This window comes from Oncorhynchus clarkii, unplaced genomic scaffold, assembly GCF_045791955.1.
Source record: "Oncorhynchus clarkii lewisi isolate Uvic-CL-2024 unplaced genomic scaffold, UVic_Ocla_1.0 unplaced_contig_327_pilon_pilon, whole genome shotgun sequence".
NCBI classification, from domain to species: Eukaryota; Metazoa; Chordata; class Actinopteri; order Salmoniformes; family Salmonidae; genus Oncorhynchus; species Oncorhynchus clarkii.
In genome coordinates, this window is record NW_027258170.1 from 43,963 (window position 1) to 64,540 (window position 20,578).

Below are 20,578 nucleotides of genomic sequence, written 5' to 3' on the forward strand. Positions count from 1 at the left end.
GCCTCCAACTGCTCTTAAATGCAAGTCAAATTAAATGCATGCTCTTCAACCGATCACTACCCCACCTGCCCGCCCATCCAGCATCACTACTCTGGACGGTCTGACTTAAAACATGTGGACAACTACACATACCTAAGTGTCTGGTGAGACTGTAAACTGTCCTTCCAGACTCACATTAAGCATCTCCAATCCAAAATTAAATCTAGAATCAGCTTTCTATTTCACAACAAAGCAACCTTCACTCATGCTGCCAAACATACCCTTGTAAAACTGACTATCCTACCTTTCCTCGACTTCGGCGATGTTATATACAAAATAGCCTCCAACATTCTACTCAGCAAATTGGATGTTGTCTATCACAGTACAATCCGTTTTGTCACCAAAGCCCCATATACTACCCACCACTGTGACCTGTATGCTCTCGTTGGCTGGCCCTCGCTAATATTCGTCGCCAAACCCACTGGCTCCAGGTCATCTATAAGTCTTTGCTAGGTAAAGCCCCAGATCACTGGTCCCCATTGCAGCACCCACCCATAGCATGCACTCTAGCAGGTATATTTCACTGGTCACCCCCAAAGTCAATTCCTACTTTGGCCGCCTTTCCTTCCAGTTCTCTGCTGCCAATGACTGGAACAAATTGCAAAAGTCACTGAAGCTGGAGACTCATATCTCCATCACTAACTTTAAGAATCATCTGTCAGAGCAGCTCACAGTTCATTGCACCTGAACATAGCCCATCGGTAAATAGCCCATCCAACTACTTCATCCCCATATTGTTATTTATTTTTTTGCTCCTTTGCACCCCAGTATCTCTACTTGCACATTCATCTTCTGCACATCTCACTCCAGTGTTTAAATGCTAACTTGTAATTACTTCGCCACTACGGCCTATTTATTGCCTTACCTCCCTTATCTTACCTAATTTGCACACAATGTATATAGATTTTTTACTATTTTGTTATTGACTGTACGTTTGTTTATACCATGTGTAACTCTGTGTTGTTGTTTGTGTCGCACTGCTTTGCATTATCTTGGCCAGGTCGCATTGGAAATGAGAACTTGTTCTCAACTGGCCTACCTGGTTAAACCAAGGTGAAATAAAAAATAAATAAAAACTTTGTAGACCTCATTGCTCGCACCCCCACAACATGATGCTGCCATTCCTGTGCTTCACGGTTGGGAAGGTGTTCTTCGACTTACAAGCCCCCCCTTTTCCTCCAAACATAACGATGGTCATTATGGCCAAACAGTTATATTTTTGTTTCATCAGACCAGAGGACATTTCTCCAAAAAGTAAGTTCTTTGTCCTCATGTGCAGTTGAAAACCGTAGTCTGGCTTTTTTAAGGCGGTTTTGGAGCAGTGGCTTCTTCCTTGCTAAGCGGCCTTTCAGGTTATGTCGATATAGGACTGACACTCCAACCCGTGTGAACTTGGAGCCACCGCCATGCCAGGTCCCATCTGATGCAGTGTCACTAATGAAAGATGAAATGAGGAAGATAGAGGCAAGAGGGATTTGAACAAGCTAACAAGTATTTTTGATAAAACATTCACACAAAGGAGATAGTTACTTAACACATGAAAATAAAGATGAAATAATGGAGGAAAACCCCTTTTAATTGAAGACTTGGAGCTACTCACTAACTCAACATTTGAGCTCAGATACTTTCACAGACATGCTGGCACTCTGGCGGTGAAGTTATTGGATATGGGTGGAGCCAAATTAGAAAGAATGGAGTGCAACCCACAGCAAAGGATCAATTCAAAGTGAGCAGTTCTCAAAGACATTGTGGAGAGAATGAACAATGCCTTGGATGAAGACATAACGACACAAGACCCAAGTTGGACGGTAACACACCACCATTCAGTAGCTGGCCTCCCGATGCTTCCCCATCTCCTTGGGGAAGACAGTACACTTTTTCTAAAGGAGTTTTCATTAAGTTACTATTTATGGTTTTTAATGTATTGGCGTATGCTACATTCTTTTTCATTAAATAAATTGTATAATATATTGTATTTTATTCATTTAAGGAGACTTCCACACCATCTGATGTCACCACAGGACCTCAATCTCCCTATGTTGCGATCATTGGCTCAGTCCATTTTTCAACACGCTTCTAATTAGTGGTGGAAAACAAAGCAGTACTTGTTCTGTGTGATTTTGTAGATGCCATTGCTGCATTATAATTTTAATTTGACATATTTTGGATGGTGTATCCAAATAAGTGTAACTGAACTTTCAAATGTCTACAGGTGCAGATACTGAAAAGGCCAACTTCAAAAACATGTCTGGATAAACACTTTTTTAATTTGCTATTTTTTTATATATATAATTTTGAGTATTAAAGTTAGGCATGCTGGAGGCAGTTAATTTATGTTTAGAAATATTGTGAATAGAGTTTAATGATACTTTTTGTCATTCCAGATTAAATGTTGTATACCATGTCTCTTTCATCATGTTGAAGTTAGTACTGTACTTCTTGTTTGTTTATGCAAACGTGTGTATAGATGATGTAATGTACCAATAATGTTTATATGATATAAAGTATTATAGATGATGCCAAAGGAAATACTGTACCATGTTTGACTATGATGGTTTTTAGTGTCTCACAACTCTTTGAGCAGTCTGCAATGTGTGTGTTTTTTTTTTTCGTTCTGTATTTTGTATAGTCAATTGATGTACCATTGTGGAGTAACACTTTAACTCTGATAGTGTTCAGGGGTTTTGAAGAGGAAACATCACCAAAATAAAGGGTTCCTATTCTGCAGTAAACAGAACTCGTAACACCAAAATAGTGCTCATGAGCTTTAGAGAGAGGAAACAACACCAAAAAAGGTTTCAATTCCTCACTAAGGGAGCAAAAATAGTTGGGGGTCATGCTTTTTAAATTTCAGCCAGGGTGAGGGTTTAGTATTTGTTTTATTTAGTCCAGGGGAGGGTCATGTAATTTGTCATTTAAATGTCATTTTGCTCAGGGTTTGAGAATGAGTTGCTTATTATAGTATATTGATGTGTGTCCGATGATTCCCCCATCCCTGATTCTCTGCTGGGCAAGCAATATCAAGTGTGCCTAGTCTGGTTTCAATAAAATGATCCATAGCCTATTCTGTAGACTTTAGGCCTAGACTATACGAAGAGGATGCTCAGAGAAGCACTGGGAAAAGTTGTATTTATAAGAAAATGTACTTCCTTCCCGAGTGTATGCGCTACTGGGATAGTGTATATAAAACTAGGCTACACTGCATTCATTACACATTGCAATGGATAGGCGTTCCCAAACATGAGCCCCGGCCAGCCCTGGTCTTGCTGATGTAAACCCTTGTGTGCTGCCTAACCAACGACTGTGCTGTGTACGGTGGCACTTCAGGAGGTGAGTCAAAGGCTTCTTCTGAAAATAATTTTGTATTTGTCCAAAACATTCTGTATCTGTGTGTGGATTAGGCCTACTGAGAGAGAGAGTGTGAAGATGAGAAGGACCAGCGGTAAGCTTGCTACTGCTATAATATATTTGAATAAAAACATTGCCCATAAAAAATATTTTTATCCGAGATATACAGATATTGACCTCAAAATAAGCCATATTTGAGTAATTTACATAACTTACATTACTATGAATTGGCAGCTGCAGATATGGACAGAGCATGGGTGCTGAAAGTAGGCTTATTCGAGAAAGCCAAATTAATTGGAACATTCTTCATTTTAATTTGACTTTAGCTACTAACAACAAGAGGCCTTTGTGTTGGAGCCTATTTATTCCTATTCAAGAAATAAGAGGTATTAGCTACCTGTTAGACAGATGAAATTATAGTCTACTTTTCATTTTGTCAGCAAATTCCTTCAATCAACATGCACTCTTTAAATATCTAGTTTCTAGTGAAGAGTTGGTGTGTTAAATTAAAAACCAGGGCTGTAATTGGGGGGTATGTGAGGGTATTGTAGCTTTTGTTAAAGAAAATGGCTAAAAGCATAGGCCTTGTTAGCATAAGCTTTGAATTAAATTAAATGGACCTGATTGTTTTATATAATCTACAATGACGCTTTAGTCTGCAATGCTTTATGCTAGAAACAAGCTGTATGCAAGGGAAAGACGTGACTCCAATGCATATAGGATATATTTGGTTTGTCTCTATGACGTTCAGAGGCTGCGCTACAACCAAGGAGAGAATAAATGTACTTTGCTTGGGAAGTAGTGTGTGATTCTGTCACTTTCAATTGACATTCAACATTTCAACAGAATATTAAACAACATACTAACTCTAAATTAGTCAGGAGCAAGCCAGGTAGTCTAAGAAGGAACAAAAATGAATTAATTTGGCAATATTATTATTATTTCATTTGTGACACGCTACAAGCTCGCAGGAGCGCTCAGCATTTCAACAACACATCAACAACAGCACGTCAACAACATGCATATAACTGTTGCATTTAGGCTCTATACATAACATAAGTAAAAAATAAATAAAAAACTTAGAATTAAATAATAATGAAACGAAAAAAGCCTTATTAGGATATACTGTACAGTCAGTGCCTTTGAATGAACTTTTAGAAACACGAGTTTGGCCAGTCTTTGGTTTGAGGGTCTGTGGTGAGCTACACATGCCTAGTTTGTTAATTTAGCCCAGCAGGTGCTCTTATATTCCCATGCACTAATCACAGTCAAAATAAGTATATTATGTAACAACAATATCATGGAATAAACTTTTATACAGTAGAAAATGAGAGTTTCCTAAATGAAAGAAGTTACAAGTGCATATAGACCTAGCTGATGATATGTGGCTGCTGTGTTAAACAATTAATGACTTTTTCTTTAATTCATTGATGATCAGATACTTCAGTCGTAACTGGATCTGTTGCACTACATTTTTATAGTTGATATAAAACTTTAGCACTTTTCCAAACTTAGACTATCCTCTTTTTTAACATTAGTCTGTATAGAAATCAAAACACATCCGATGCTGCGCATGCACTCATTCGTTGGCATGCTCTGTTGTGGTATTAAAAGAGATTCTGCTTGTCTCCAGTCATGTAAAATGACGTAGAATTGCATGAAATGCGTATATAAAAGGCATTTTTTTCTCTGAACGCAAATAAGATGATAGATTCATGCAGTGCTTTTATTATAATGGATATCTTTTCACCCTTAACCTTGTCCACAGTGGTCTGTGAATCCACAACCTTCTGGCTACTTTGCCATGTATTGCTTACAAAATGAAGAACAGTTTCTAAAACTGCATATCTAAGTCTATGGTCTGTCCTAAAGGACACATGTCAAACTCACGCACTGCAAATTATCAAGATAAAGTGTCACCAACAAAATCGTAAACAGTAGGCCTATAGCAAATGCAGCATAAGGCATTAAGTATTCACATGCAAATAGTACTTTTTTGTAGTGCTCAAAGCATGCAATTCTATGAGAGCAGCATTTCTCGAAGCAATTTAAGCTCAACTAATCCTCCACGACAACAACATCATAAACAACAGAGTAGGGCTGGCTAATAAGTCCATAATTATGGGGTTATGCTCCCCCGGCCGGTCCTGGCAATAGGACCGCAGAAACCTACCACCATCCTGGTTGACTCTTTCCACCTGCCCGTTACTCTCGGGGTGAAAACCTGAGGTAAGGCTGACTCTCGGGAGAAAACGGGGTAAAAATAAAAAATATTTTAAAAATATTTTAAAAAGATCCACAACGACCAGGATCGTGGTGTTACCCCGCGACGGGGGAAGATCCATCACGAAATCCACCGATAGGTGTGACCACGGTCGTTGTGGAATGGGAAGGGGTTGTAATTTCCCTCTGGGCAGGTGTCTAGGTGCCTTGCACTGTGCGCATAACGAACAGGAGGAAACATAAACCCTCACGTCCTTAGCTAAAGTGGGCCACCAGTACTTCCCAGCAAGGCAGCGCACCGTTCGACCGATGCCAGGATGACCAGAGGAGGGTGACGTGGGAGCCCAACAGATCAAACGATCGCGGACATCAAACGGAATGTATAGACGCCCAGCTGGACACTCAGGGGGAGTGGGCTCTGCACGTGACGCCCGCTCGATGTCCGCGTCCACCTCCCATACCACCGGTGCCACCAGGCGAGACGCTGGAATTATGGGAGTGGGATCCGTGGACCGCTGCTCTGTATTATACAGCCGGGACAGTGCGTCTGCCTTAACTCTGTCACGCCCTGGTCTTAGTATTTTGTGTTTTCTTTATTATTTTGGTCAGGCCAGGGTGTGACATGGGTTAATTATGTGGTGTGTTTTGTCTTGGGGTTTTGTAGGTATTGGGATTGTGGTATAGTGGGGTTGTCTAAAAAAGTCTATGGTTGCCTGAAGTGGTTCTCAATCAGAGGCAGGTGTTTATCGTTGTCTCTGATTGGGAACCATATTTAGGCAGCCATATTCTTTGAGTGTTTGGTGGGTGATTGTTCTTGTCTCTGTGATCGTTTGCACCAGATAGGCTCAGTCACTTTGGTTTTTTCTTTTCACTTGTTTTGGAAGAGAAGAGAACGAGCGCCATTCTCCTTGCGGAGATGGTGCTAAATACATCAACACGGTCGGTCCCTGGGATTGGGCTGGCTAACACGATTAGGTTTGCTTGGAAGGAAAAGGAGATGGAGCCTTTAGGACGGGAATCTTTTGGAAGGATAATATTGATGGGGATTCTAAAGCTGACGGTGAAGGACGTGTTTTGTTTCCAAGGCAACTCGTTGGAGGGAGCATACGACGTGGCACTATATACAGAGGCAAAACACGATGATATCCTGAGAAGGGCAAGAGCAGTGGGAGGTGAGAGGCCGATGTGCCACTACGAAATAACAAGCCTGGCGAAGAATAATTTTAGGGTTGTAACTGTCAACATTTACAACCCTTACGTTAAGGACGAAGAGGTGAGGGCTTTTCTGGGGAGATATATGGATAACGTCTCCTCAGCAAGGCACCTCAAAGACTCCCTTGGGTTTTGGAATGGGAGGAGAGGTTTCCAGGCCCTCCTCAGAGAGGACCCAAAGGGACATGGTGGCTACCTCCATCCTCCTGCTATGTTCTCCCTAGGGGCTGACAGGGGGACGTTGTTTTATGCACGTCAGCCCCCATTTTGCAGACGCTGTATGGCCTACGGTCACATATTCGCCTCATGCAGTACAAGAAAATGCAGATTTTGTGCATCTGAGGATCATGAGGCGAGGGATTGTGACAAGCCTAAGACGTGCCATGGGTGTGGCTCGTCAGCACACCTGTGGCGGGGGTGCCCGGCCCGTCAGCGGTCATATGCGGCTGGGGGGGGGAGCAGGGGCGGGGGATGGGGGAAGAAGAGGGGAAGGAAGCACGCCTCATGATCAGAGTACAGGTCCAGAGGGGAAGGCCACAAGGAAGGAGGAGGAGCAAGAAGCGGCGGAAGGAAGAGAGAAGGAAACGGAAGGCACGGGAGTAGGAGAACCAGGAAAAGCGGCGGAAGACGGCAACCGAGTGGAGGAGCATGAGAGAGAAGAAAGCGATGGAGGAGTGGTGGAGAAGGAGACGGTGGAAGAGCAAGTGGACTGGGGGGAATGTGCCCTGGTGGAAGAGATGAGGGGTATGGTGGAGGAGCTGGCGGGGGGGGGGGGTTGGTATCTCTCCACTGCCGTCATCACCAAAGAAGAGAATGAAGAGGAGGGAGCGATTGGCCGACAGTGAGAGGGAGGGGATGGCCAAGAGAGTGATGGGGGTGGGAGAAACCTCTGGGTTGCTGCTGGTTTCCACAGGCTCTCAATATCTGTTGGGTGTTTTTATTTTATTCTTTCATGGGGTCTGATTTTACTTTTGTTAGTTTAAATGTAAGGGGTTTAAGGGATTGTGTTAAGAGGAGGGCGGTTTTTAGTTATTTGGAGGGTGTGGGGTTTGATTTTTGTTTTTTACAGGAGGTTCACCTGAGGGATGGAGGGGATGTTAATAGGTTTAAGAGGGAGTGGGACAAGGGGGAGTCGGTTTGGGGTGTTGGGGGGGTGCACTCATCGGGGGTAGGGATTTTGTGTGGGCACAGGGAGGTTAAAGTGGAGGATTCTTTTGTGGTAATGCAGGGGAGGGTTATAGGGGTGGATGTCACGATAAGGGATTGTAATTTTAGATTAGTGGTGGTGTATGGACCACAGGTGGTGGCAGACAGGAGGGAGATGGTGGACTGTCTGACGCCCCTGTGTGTCACAAATAGGAAATTAGTGATAGGGGGGGATTTTAATACAGATTTAGGAAGAGGGGGGGATAGCAGTGCAGGCGCCATTGCCAGGCTAATGGCTTGCCATGGTCTGGTAGATGGTGGTCTGCACACTACTCCGAAAATGGACGGTCCTACATGGCGCAACTCCAGGGGGGTTGAGCGGAGGCTCGACTATATTTTTGTACCCAGGTCTTTGGGTAAGTTGTCTGGGCGGCTGTTGCCTGTTTTCTTTTCGGATCACGACGGGGTGCTCCTGCAGGTGGGGTCGCCAGTCTGCCTCTTTGGTAGGGGGTACTGGAAGCTAGATCGGGATGTGCTGGAGGAGCAGGCTTTTGTTGACGGGTTTTATGGTTTCTTTTGGAGGCTTGAGGGTCTCCGGTCCATGTGCGAGGGGGTGTTAGAGTGGTGGGATTTAGTTAAGGTGAGGATTAGGGCTTTTATAATAGGATATTGCAAGAGGAAAAAAAGGGAGGAGAGGAGGGAGGTGGATCGTATCCAAAGGTTAATTGAACTCGAGTACGAGGCAGGCAACCTCGGCGGGTCGTTTGACTGGGAGAGATCCGCAACCCTAAAGGCGCAGCTCAGGGAGTTGCAGGAGCGGAAGGCTCGAGCTTTCCTGGAGCGTGCGCATAGTGGCTTTCTAGAACACAATGAGACTTGTTCTGCTATGTTCTTTAAGTCGGTTAGGGCCAGACAGAGTAGGAAGGTAATGCATGGCGTTAGGGAAGAAAATGGTAGTATAGTTAGAGAACCAGAGGATATGGTCAGGGTGACAACTGATCATTTCCAAGGTTTATTTAAGGAAAGGGAAATAGATGTAGAGCAGGGAAATGTGTTTTTAGAACACTTGTCCAGGCGGTTGCCGGAGGACATTAGAGAAGTGATGGAGGCCCAGATCTCACTAGAAGAGGTTGAGAGCGCTCTTAGGAGGATGGGAAAAGGGAAGGTGCCTGGGATAGATGGGCTGCCGGCTGAGTTTTATCTCAAGTTTTGGGGTATACTTGGACCAGTGGTCCTCGAAGTCTTGAAGGCCATCCTTGAGACGGGGGTCCCGGGGGGATCAATGGCTGTTGGTGTGCTGTCACTTTTATATAAGAAGGGGGAAGTAACAGACCTTGGCAACTGGCGGCCGTTGACCATGCTGTGTGTAGATTACAAGCTACTTGCAAAGGTTTTAGCAGACCGGTTGCGCACAGCCCTTCCCTACGTCGTCCATGAGGATCAGACGTGCGGGGTAGAGGGCCGCTCTATTAGATGGAACCTACAGTTAATCAGGGACTCCATCGCTTGGGTTGAAGATAGAGGACTGCCTTTAATGGTAGCAGCGCTAGATCAGGCGAAAGCCTTTGATCGCGTGAATAGATCATTTTTATTCAGAGTGTTAGGTCGATTAGGATTTGGGGAGAAGTTCATAGGATGGATTCGTACATTATATGTCGGAGCGGGGTGCCGAGTTAGTGTAAATAGTCACTTGGGTGACGTTTTTGACCTCTCGTCTGGGGTCAGGCAGGGGTGCCCACTCTCGGCTCTCCTCTTCGTTCTGTACATGGAGCCTCTGGGGGCTGCCATTAGTGCAGACACAGGGGTGGAAGGCTTGTTGATCCCTGGAAGTGGTGGGCTGCGTGTTAAGATGACGCAGTACGCCGACGACACTTCCTTGCTGCTGTGCAAGGACTCGTGCCTGACAAGGTCCCTTGCCATCTTTGGGGATTTCACCTGAGCGTCGGGAGCAGTTCTGAACCATGCAAAGTCTTCCGTCAAGTTTTTCGGAAGATGGCGCGGTAGAACGGATGTGCCCGGGGGGTTATCTCTCTGTGAGGGGGCCCTGAGGATTCTCGGGGTCCATTTTGAGACCTCCGGCTCAGCGACGCTAAACTGGAACATGCGTATCGCAGGGGTACAGAGGAAGCTAGCAATGTGGAAGGCTAGGTATTTGTCTTTTATGGGCAAAGTCCTGGTTCTACAGGTGGATGTGTTGCCGTCTCTTTTGTATTTGGCGTACATCTACCCATTGCCGGCTAGTCTGAGGAGGCCTCTAGTGAGGCTTGTGTTTCAGTTCATGTGGAGTGGCAGGTGCGAGTGGGTCGCCAGGGCACGCATGCTTTGTCCCATCGGGGAGGGAGGTAGGGGGGTACCACATTTCCCCCTCAAGCTGGACGCAATTTTTGTTTCTTTCTTGTTAACGGAGCTTGCTCATCCAGTGATACACCCGTCCGGTTACCTCCTGCGGGTGTTCTTCTCGTATCAGGCGAGAAGCGTAATGGTGTGGTCTAACACGGGTCCTCGGGCGGAACAGCTGCCGTGGCACTTTGGTCATGCGGCCAAGTGACTGCGTGAGCACCCTGAGGTTGAAGTTGCCCGAGTAGGTTTAGATCACAGGCACCTGTACGAGGAGGTCAGAAAGGCAGGGAGTCCGGCGCCTGTAGTGGGCATCTCGGAAGTGGTCTGGGAGGGAGTGCAGGCGCGGGGTCTGGACAACAGGCTCAAGGACCTGAATTGGTTGAGCCTCCATAAGTGCTTGCCGGTACGTTCCATCATGTACCGGTATAGTTTGGTGCAATCCCCCACCTGTCCAAGATCTTCTTGTGGCAGGGAGGAGACTGTGCGCCATGTCTTTTGGGACTGTGCCTTTGCCGGAGTAGTATGGGCTAGGGCACGGGTGTTGTTAGGTTTGGTAAGGGGGGATTTTGTATTGACGTGGGCCAGGTTAGAGAGAGGTGTAGGGAGAGCGAGAGGGACGGATAGGGACAGGTTTCTGCTCTGGCTTCTCATGAGTCTCTTTAAACGGGGGCTGTGGGAAGCCAGGCAGAACATGGTGAAGACAGGGAGAGATTGGGGGGTGGAAGGGATAGTGAGGAGGGTGGAAGGAGATTTGAGGGGGAGGATGAAGAGGGAGGAGAGGAAGTGGGGGCAGCATGCTGCCCGGGAGAGGTGGAAGGGGGGTTTAGGGCTGGGTGTCATTTAGATTTGTAAGGGGATAGATTAGGGATGGGGAGATAGGGAAAGGTAGTTTGTAGGATGACGGGGAGGGAAGATGCTCCCCTGAGGTTTTGTTTGGGGTTTTTGTTTTGTTTAAATTAAAATACCACTATTTGAGTTTGTATGGAAATTATGAGTTGTAAAGAATGAATGGTATTGATGATAATAAATTATTTTTATAAAAAAAATAAAATAAGGCTGTTTAGGTTTTCACTTTAGGTTTCTTGTTTTGTATTGTTCGTGTTTATCTTTTATTAAAGATGAATCAAAATAACCACGCTGCATTTTGGTCCTCCTCTCCTTCGACACAAGAAAGCCGTAACATAAGCACTGAACAAGGCAGTCTAGACTCTAACTAAAATATCAACACAAGCCACTAGCCAACCAGCCATATACAGTGGCTTGCAAAAGTATTTACCCCCCTTGCCATTTGACATATTTTGTTGCCTTACAACCTGGAATTAAAATGTATTTGGGGGGGTTTGTATCATTTGATTTACACAACATGCCTACCGCTTTGAAGATGCAAAATATATTTTATTGTGAAACAAACAAAACATAAGCCAAAAAACTAAACTTGAGCGTGCATGTAAGGGAATTCTTTGTCCTCCTCTGACGAGGAGTGTGAAATGTCAGACCAATGCGCAGCGTGGTATGTGTTCATGATGATTTATTTTACTGAACACTGAAAGTACAAAATAACAACGTGAAAATAAACGAAAACCGAAACAATGCGTAAAACACTAAACACTAAAACAGAAAATAATCACCCACAAAACACAGGTGGGAAAAGGCTACCTAAGTATGATTCTCAATCAGAGACAACGAACGACGAACGACAACGAACGACACCTGCCTCTGATTGAGAACCATACCAAGCCAAACACATAAATACACATAACACATAAATACAACATAGAAAAAAGAACCGACTACCCACCCCAACTCACGCCCTGACCATACTAAAACAAAGACATTAAGGTCAGAACGTGACAGTGCATAACAATTCACCCCCAAAGTCATTACTTTGTAGTATCAAATCTCTGAAAGACTGAAACAGGTTTCCTTCAATAATTTCCCTGTATTTAGCACCATCCATCATTCCTTTAATTCTGACCAGTTTCCCAGTCCCTGCCTATGAAAAACATCTCCACAGCATGATGTTGCCACCACCATGCTTCACTGTGGGATGGTATTCTCGGGGTGATGAGAGGTGTTGGATTTGCGCCAGATATAGCATTTTCCTTGATGGCCAAAAAGCTGAATATTAGTCTCATCTGACCAGAGTACCTTCTTCCATATGTCAGTGGAGTCTCCCACATGCCTTTTGGCGAACACCAAACAGTTTGCTTATTTTTTTCTTTAAGCAATGGCTTTTTTTCTGGCCTCTTCCGTAAAGCCCAGCTCTGCGGAGGGTACAGCTTAAAGTGGTCCTATGGACAGATACTCCAATCTCTGCTGTGGAGCTTTGCAGCTCCTTTAGGATTGTCGTTTGTCTCTTTGTTGCCTCTCTGATTAATGCCCTCCTTGCCTGGTCCGTGAGTTTTGGTGGGCAACCCTCTCTTGGCAGGTTTGTTGTGGTGCCATACTCTTTCAATTATTTATAATGGATTTAATGGTGCTCCGTGGGATGTTCAAAGTTTTAGATATGTTTTTATAACCCAACCCTGATCTGTACTTCTCCACAACTTTGTCCCTGACCTGTTTGGAGAGCTTCTTAGTCTTCATGGTGCTGCTTGCTTGGTGGTGCCCCTTGCTTAGTGGTGTTGCAGACTCTGGGGCCTTTCAGAACAGGAGTATATATATATTCAGATCATGTGACAGATCATGTGACACTTAGATTGCACACAAGTGGACTTTATTTAACTAATTATATGATTTCTGAAGGTAAGTGGTTGCACCAGATCTTATTTAGGGGCTTCATAGTAAAAGGGGTGAATACATATGCACGCACCACGTTTGTTATTTAAATGTGTTTTTTTAAACAAGTAATTTTTTTTCATTTCATTTCACCAATTTGGACTATTTTGTGAATGTCCATTACATGAAATCCAAATAAAAATCCATTTAAATGACATGTTGTAATGCAACAAAATAGGAAAAACTCCAAGGGGGATGAATACTTTTGCAAGGCACTGTACCATGAGTTAGAAGATTATGAATGTTAGACGTTAGTGAGCATTGAAGATAAATCACAATCAATAAAACAAAATATTTAGCTAGCTAACTACCAGATTCACATCAATCATTAACATCAATGACCAGCTTATAGCCTACCCTCTTTTCCCCATGTCAATCATCTCTTTAGGGGGCACTGTAACCATAGCAGGGGGAAGTAGAGGTGTTGAGGATGCTACAGCACCCCCTGAATAAGAATACCATATTTTTTAAATAAAATGTCAATAACAAAACAATCGCACCAAATTAGTATGCTGGGCCTTTATTACTCCTGTATGAGCAGACAAAAATATTTGTCAGCATCCCCACCCCGAAATATCTTCCCTCTGCCATGATTGTAACTAGCTTGCTTACAATTTGTGATTGTAAGTGAGGGTGTTGTTGCAGAAATAATCAGTTCTATGCTTACAGTGCCTTGCGAAAGTATTCGGCCCCCTTGAACTTTGCGACCTTTTGCCACATTTCAGGCTTCAAACATAAAGATATAAAACTGTATTTTTTTGTGAAGAATCAACAACAAGTGGGACACAATCATGAAGTGGAACGACATTTATTGGATATTTCAAACTTTTTTAACAAATCAAAAACTGGAAAATTGGGCGTGCAAAATTATTCAGCCCCTTTACTTTCAGTGCAGCTAGAAGTTCAGTGAGGATCTCTGAATGATCCAATGTTGACCTAAATGACTAATGATGATAAATACAATCCACCTGTGTGTAATCAAGTCTCCGTATAAATGCACCTGCACTGTGATAGTCTCAGAGGTCCGTTAAAAGCGCAGAGAGCATCATGAAGAACAAGGCCCAAGCTTTAAACATCCCAAGGAGCACTGTGCAAGCGATAATATTGAAATGGACGGAGTATCAGACCACTGCAAATCTACCAAGACCTGGCCGTCCCTCTAAACTTTGCTCATACAAGGAGAAGACTGATCAGAGATGCAGCCAAGAGGCCCATGGTCACTCTGGATGAACTGCAGAGATCTACAGCTGAGGTGGGAGACTCTAGGACAACAATCAGTCGTATATTGCACAAATCTGGCCTTTATGGAAGAGTGGCAAGAAGAAGCCATTTCTTAAAGATATCCATAAAAAGTGTCGTTTAAAGTTTGCCACAAGCCACCTGGGAGACACACAAACATTGGAAGAAGGTGCTCTGGTCAGATGAAACCAAAATTGAACTTTTTGGCAACAATGCAAAACGTTATCTTGGCGTAAAAGCAACACAGCTGAACACACCATCCCCACTGTCAAACATGGTGGTGGCAGCATCATGATTTGGGCCTGCTTTTCTTCAGCAGGGACAGGGAAGATGGTTAAAATTGATGGGAAGATGGATGGAGCCAAATACAGGACCATTCTGGAAGAAAACCTGATGGAGTCTGCAAAAGACCTGAGACTGGGACAGAGATTTGTCTTCCAACAAGACAATGATCCAAAATCTACAATGGAATGGTTCAAAAATAAACATATCCAGGTGTTAGAATGGCCAAGTCAAAGTCCAGACCTGAATCCAATCGAGAATCTGTGGAAAGAACTGAAAACTGCTGTTCACAAATGCTCTCCATCCAACCTCACTGAGCTCGAGCTGTTTTGCAAGGAGGAATGGGAATAAATCTCTCGATGTGCAAAACTGATAGAGACATACCCCAAACGACTTACAGCTGTAATCGCAGCAAAAGGTGGCGCTACAAAGTATTAACTTAAGGGGGCTGAATAATTTTGCACGGCCAATTTTTCAGTTTTTGTGTTAAAAAAGGAAATATCCAATAAATGTCGTTTTCATGATTGCACTTGTTGTGATTCTTCACAAAAAAATAAAGTTTTATATTTTATGTTTGAAGCCTGAAATGTGGTAAAAGGTCGCGTGCCAAGGCACTGTAAATACAAATTAAAGTAGATTTTTCTTTTAAATAAAAACACATGTGCATGGCCCTGTGCACTGCTCATAGTACTAATGCAAACATTTGAATAGGATGATAAATGAGAACTCAGCTGTGCAACTTCTGTGAGGGCTTTTCTGCAGTGAGTTTTTGTCACGTGCCACTGAAAACACATGGAGCAAGAGCATGTGGTGGCCTCTTTCATTCTCCCTCTGACTCATTCTAAATATATTTTCGCTAAAAGGCTCTCTGTGTGGCCTTATCTGTCCGAATATTGTTTGTGGAGATATGCTCTGATGAAGGTCGACTGACCGAAAGCTCAGCTATAATTAAAATACATTTGCATTTGATTGGAAGTGTGCAGTGACTTTTTCGTCTTTCTCTGTAAAATTAAGGATGTGAAATCTTACACTATTGTGTGTGCAATGTAGTTGCTTTCCGGTTGGTTTCCTTAAACAAATAGTAGTCTATGTTGATACACCATTAGATCAAGCAAAAAGCTTTCTCTCAATTGGATAGAAAAGAAACACTCAGCCTGAGAGTTTTAAAGATTTTCAACCAATGTTTACACACCAACTAATTACCCATTAATATAATAAGAAAGTTATTTCCCCACATACCTTGAATAGTTTACCAAAACATACTTTGTACATTATCTTACTCTCAGTGCCCAACAATCTGTTGCCTTTTTCCATTGACTAACATCTCACCTCTCTGAGTCACAGAGTGTAGAGGAAGGAAACAGCAGCTATGAAGTTGCAGTTGTATAAGCCACCACTCCAAACAGTAACAACCTCAACATGCTATAATGTCCCTCTCAAATTCAGCCTTGTCTCTGCAGTGCTTTGAAAATAAGAAGGTCTAATTTTTTGTATGTTATGTAATGAGTTTCTACTAAGATTAAGAGCAAAGGTGTTGCAGGTATTATCAGATTATTGCTTCTTCCATTTGTGCTCCTGTTTAGTGCCTCTACATACCCCACCCCCTGTGTAGTATTGACCTTACAACCAAGAGTAAAAACGTTGTTTTTATTCTTTACCCAAGTGAATAAAGAAAACCTGACAGCTCCACCACCTAACGTCATTTATCTGAACACCTAGGACATCCATCCACATCTGAATAAACTGAATTGCACAAAACGTATTTATGTGGATTGAGAACGTTACCCTCAGTTAGAGGTTGTTCTTACACATGGTGACATGCTGCTTTGATACCCCAGCGGTGGTAAAATATATAAATAAATAAGGTGTGACATTTTCTTCACACTGATGCTCACTACATGGTGTGGTTGTGGACAGAAAAAAAGGAACATTTCCTTGCCGCTGGATAGCTGCTTCCTGTGCTTGGCCCTCCTATGTTGAACATAATAAACGGCTCTCTATCCACCGGATGTGTACCAAACTCACTAAAAGTGGCAGTAATAAAGCCTCTCTTGAAAAAGCCAAACCTTGACCAAGAAAATATAAAAAACTATCGGCCTATATCGAATCTTCCATTCCTCTCAAAAATTTTAGAAAGGGCTGTTGCGCAACAACTCACTGCCTTCCTGAAGACAAACAATGTATACGAAATGCTTCAGTCTGGTTTTAGACCCCATCATAGCACTGAGACGGCACTTGTGAAGGTGGTAAATGACATTTTAATGGCATCGGACCGAGGCTCTGCATCTGTCCTCGTGCTCCTAGACCTTAGTGCTGCTTTTGATACCATCGATCACCACATTCTTTTGGAGAGATTGGAAACCCAAATTGGTCTACACGGACAAGTTCTGGCCTGGTTTAGATCTTATCTGTCGGAAAGATATCAGTTTGTCTCTGTGAATGGTTTGTCCTCTGACAAATCAACTGTAAATTTCGGTGTTCCTCAAGGTTCCGTTTTAGGACCACTATTGTTTTCACTATATATTTTACCTCTTGGGGATGTTATTCGAAAACATAATGTTAACTTTCACTGCTATGCGGATGACACACAGCTGTACATTTCAATGAAACATGGTGAAGCCCCAAAATTGCCCTTGCTAGAAGAATGTGTTTCAGACATAAGGAAGTGGATGGCTGCAAACTTTCTACTTTTAAACTCGGACTTAAACTTGTTCTAGGTCCCAAGAAACAAAGAGATCTTCTGTTGAATCTGACAATTAATCTTAATGGTTGTACAGTCGTCTCAAATAAAACTGTGAAGGACCTCGGCGTTACTCTGGACCCTGATCTCTCTTTTGAAGAACATATCAAGACCATTTCAAGGACAGCTTTTTTCCATCTACGTAACATTGCAAAAATCAGAAACTTTCTGTCCAAAAATGATGCAGAAAAATTAATCCATGCTTTTGTCACTTCTAGGTTAGACTACTGCAATGCTCTACTTTCCGGCTACCCGGATAAAGCACTAAATAAACTTCAGTTAGTGCTAAATACGGCTGCTAGAATCCTGACTAGAACCAAAACATTTTATCATATTACTCCAGTGCTAGCCTCTCTACACTGGCTTCCTGTCAAAGCAAGGGCTGATTTCAAGGTTTTACTGCTAACCTACAAAGCATTACATGGGCTTGCTCCTACCTATCTCTCTGATTTGGTCATGCCGTACATACCTACACGTACACTACGGTCACAAGACGCAGGCCTCCTAATTGTCCCTAGAATTTCTAAGCAAACAGCTGGAGGCAGGGCTTTCTCCTATAGAGCTCCATTTTTATGGAACGGTCTGCCTACCCATGTCAGAGACGCAAACTCGGTCTCAACCTTTAAGTCTCTACTGAAGACTCATCTCTTCAGTGGGTCATATGATTGAGTGTAGTCTGGCCCAGGAGTGGGAGGGTGAACGGAAAGGCTCTGGAGCAACGAACCGCCCTTGCTGTCTCTGCCTGGCCGGTTCCCCTCTTTCCACTGGGATTCTCTGCCTCTAACCCTATTACAGGGGCTGAGTCACTGGCTTACTCGGGCTCTCTCATGCCGTCCCTGGAGGGGGTGCGTCACCTGAGTGGGTTGATTCACTGATGTGGTCATCCTGTCTGGGTTGGTGGCCCCCCCCTCCCCCCCCTTGGGTTGTGCCATGGCGGAGGTCTTTGTGGGCTATACTCAGCCTTGTCTCAGGATGGTAAGTTGGTGGTTGAAGATATCCCTCTAGTGGTGTGGGGGCTGTGCTTTGGCAAAGTGGGTGGGGTTATATCCTTCCTGTTTGGCCCTGTCCGGGGGTGTCCTCGGATGGGGCCACAGTGTTTTCTGACCCCTCCTGTCTCAGCCTCCAGTATTTATGCTGCAGTAGTTTATGTGTCGGGGGGCTAGGGTCAGTTTGTTATATCTGGAGTACTTCTCCTGTCCTATTCGGTGTCCTGTGTGAATCTAAGTGTGCGTAATTCTCTCCTTCTCTCTTTCTTTCTCTCTCTCGGAGGACCTGAGCCCTAGGACCATGCCCCAGGACTACCTGACATCATGACTCCTTGCTGTCCCCAGTCCACCTGGCCGTGCTGCTGCTCCAGTTTCAACTGTTCTGCCTTATTATTATTCGACCATGCTGGTCATTTATGAACATTTGAACATCTTGGCCATGTTCTGTTATAATCTCCACCCGGCACAGCCAGAAAAGGACTGGCCATCCCACATATGCTCTCTCTAATGCTCTCTTTCTCTCTCTCGGAGGACCTGAGCCCTAGGACCATGCCCCAGGAATACCTGACATGATGACTCCTTGCTGTCCCCAGTCCACCTGACCGTGCTGCTGCTCCAGTTTAAACTGTTAAGCCTTATTATTATTCAACCATGCTGGTCATTTATGAACATTTGAACATCTTGGCCATGTTCTGTTATAATCTCCACCCGGCACAGCCAGAAGAGGACTGGCCATCCCACATATGCTCTCTCTAATTCTCTCTTTCTTTCTCTCTCTCGGAGGACCTGAGCCCTAGGACCATGCCCCAGGAATACCTGACATGATGACTCCTTGCTGTCCCCAGTCCACCTGACTGTGCTGCTGCTCCAGTTTCAACTGTTCTGCCTTATTATTATTCGACCATGCTGGTCATTTATGAACATTTGAACATCTTGGCCATGTTCTGTTATCTCCACCCGGCACAGCCAGAAGAGGACTGGCCACCCCACATAGCCTGGTTCCTCTCTAGGTTTCTTCCTAGGTTTTGGCCTTTCTAGGGAGTTTTTCCTAGCCACCGTGCTTCTACACTTGCATTGCTTGCTGTTTGGGGTTTTAGGCTGGGTTTCTGTACAGCACTTTGAGATATCAGCTGATGTACGAAGGGCTATATAATACATTTGATTTGATTTGATTTGATTAATAGTTGCTCTATGACTATTTACGATCACACCATCTGAATAAGGCCAGATTCTAGATAACAGATATACATGCAGTATCTATGCTTAAGGGAAATAGTGAGTAAACCAGCAAATGGCTGATCTATTCCAGTTCCCTGGGGCGTTGCATGGGTGACACAGTGTGAAAGCACATCAGAGGTAACTCTGTGACCTGAAACAGAGGTACATCTTCTTCCTCACCTAACTGCAAGCGATATCAAACTTGCTCAATCTCCTCAGGGGGTCCACGTCCCCAACACGTCAACACTCCGACAGTGGGCAGGTAAGAGGCTTTTATATCAGTAATAATATAATACAACATCTTTGCATTTAGTTATGTGTAAAGACTTTAAGAGTTTGTTCTATGCTAGACACTGTATTTTTCACTATCCTGTTTTTGCAATGGTTCCACAGTGGGGAATATCTTTAGAATGATTTTCATGCTCTTGGAGACTGTATCGGAGACTGTATCGCATGGCCGCAAGGTTTAGAAATAACTGGATATCCATGTGAGCTCAGAGAAATGCTTACAGAAATCAAAGAATGTCTGATTGTATCCATCCAACAGATTCATATCCACAAACAATGCAAATGTTTGTCTGGTTTTTAGCTACAATAGACAGGGTCGAAACTGAATAATACCACAGTACAGACAGTAAAAACCCAACTCCTGCAAAACACAGATTTCACTTCCCCAGATGAGGCAAGTTCAAAACATTTCCCAATGTTATGGGAATGTGTGCCAGACATTCAGTCTATCTGTACTCAATTAGATTGGCAAGCAGTCAGGGATTTGTATATCAGTTTCTGCATCTAGTCCGCTCATAGACATTTGAATACACTTTCCTTCGGGGGGGGTCTCAATGTTTGTGTGGGTTTTTTCTTAGAATGTAGGCTACTGCACTGCACATAAAACATACAGTTTGTTATGTTACAGCTTTATTATGAAATGGATTAAATGGTTTTTTCCCCTTATCAATCTACACACAGTACCCCATAATGACAAAGCAAAAAACAGGTTTTTAGAAATTTTTGCAAATGTATTAAA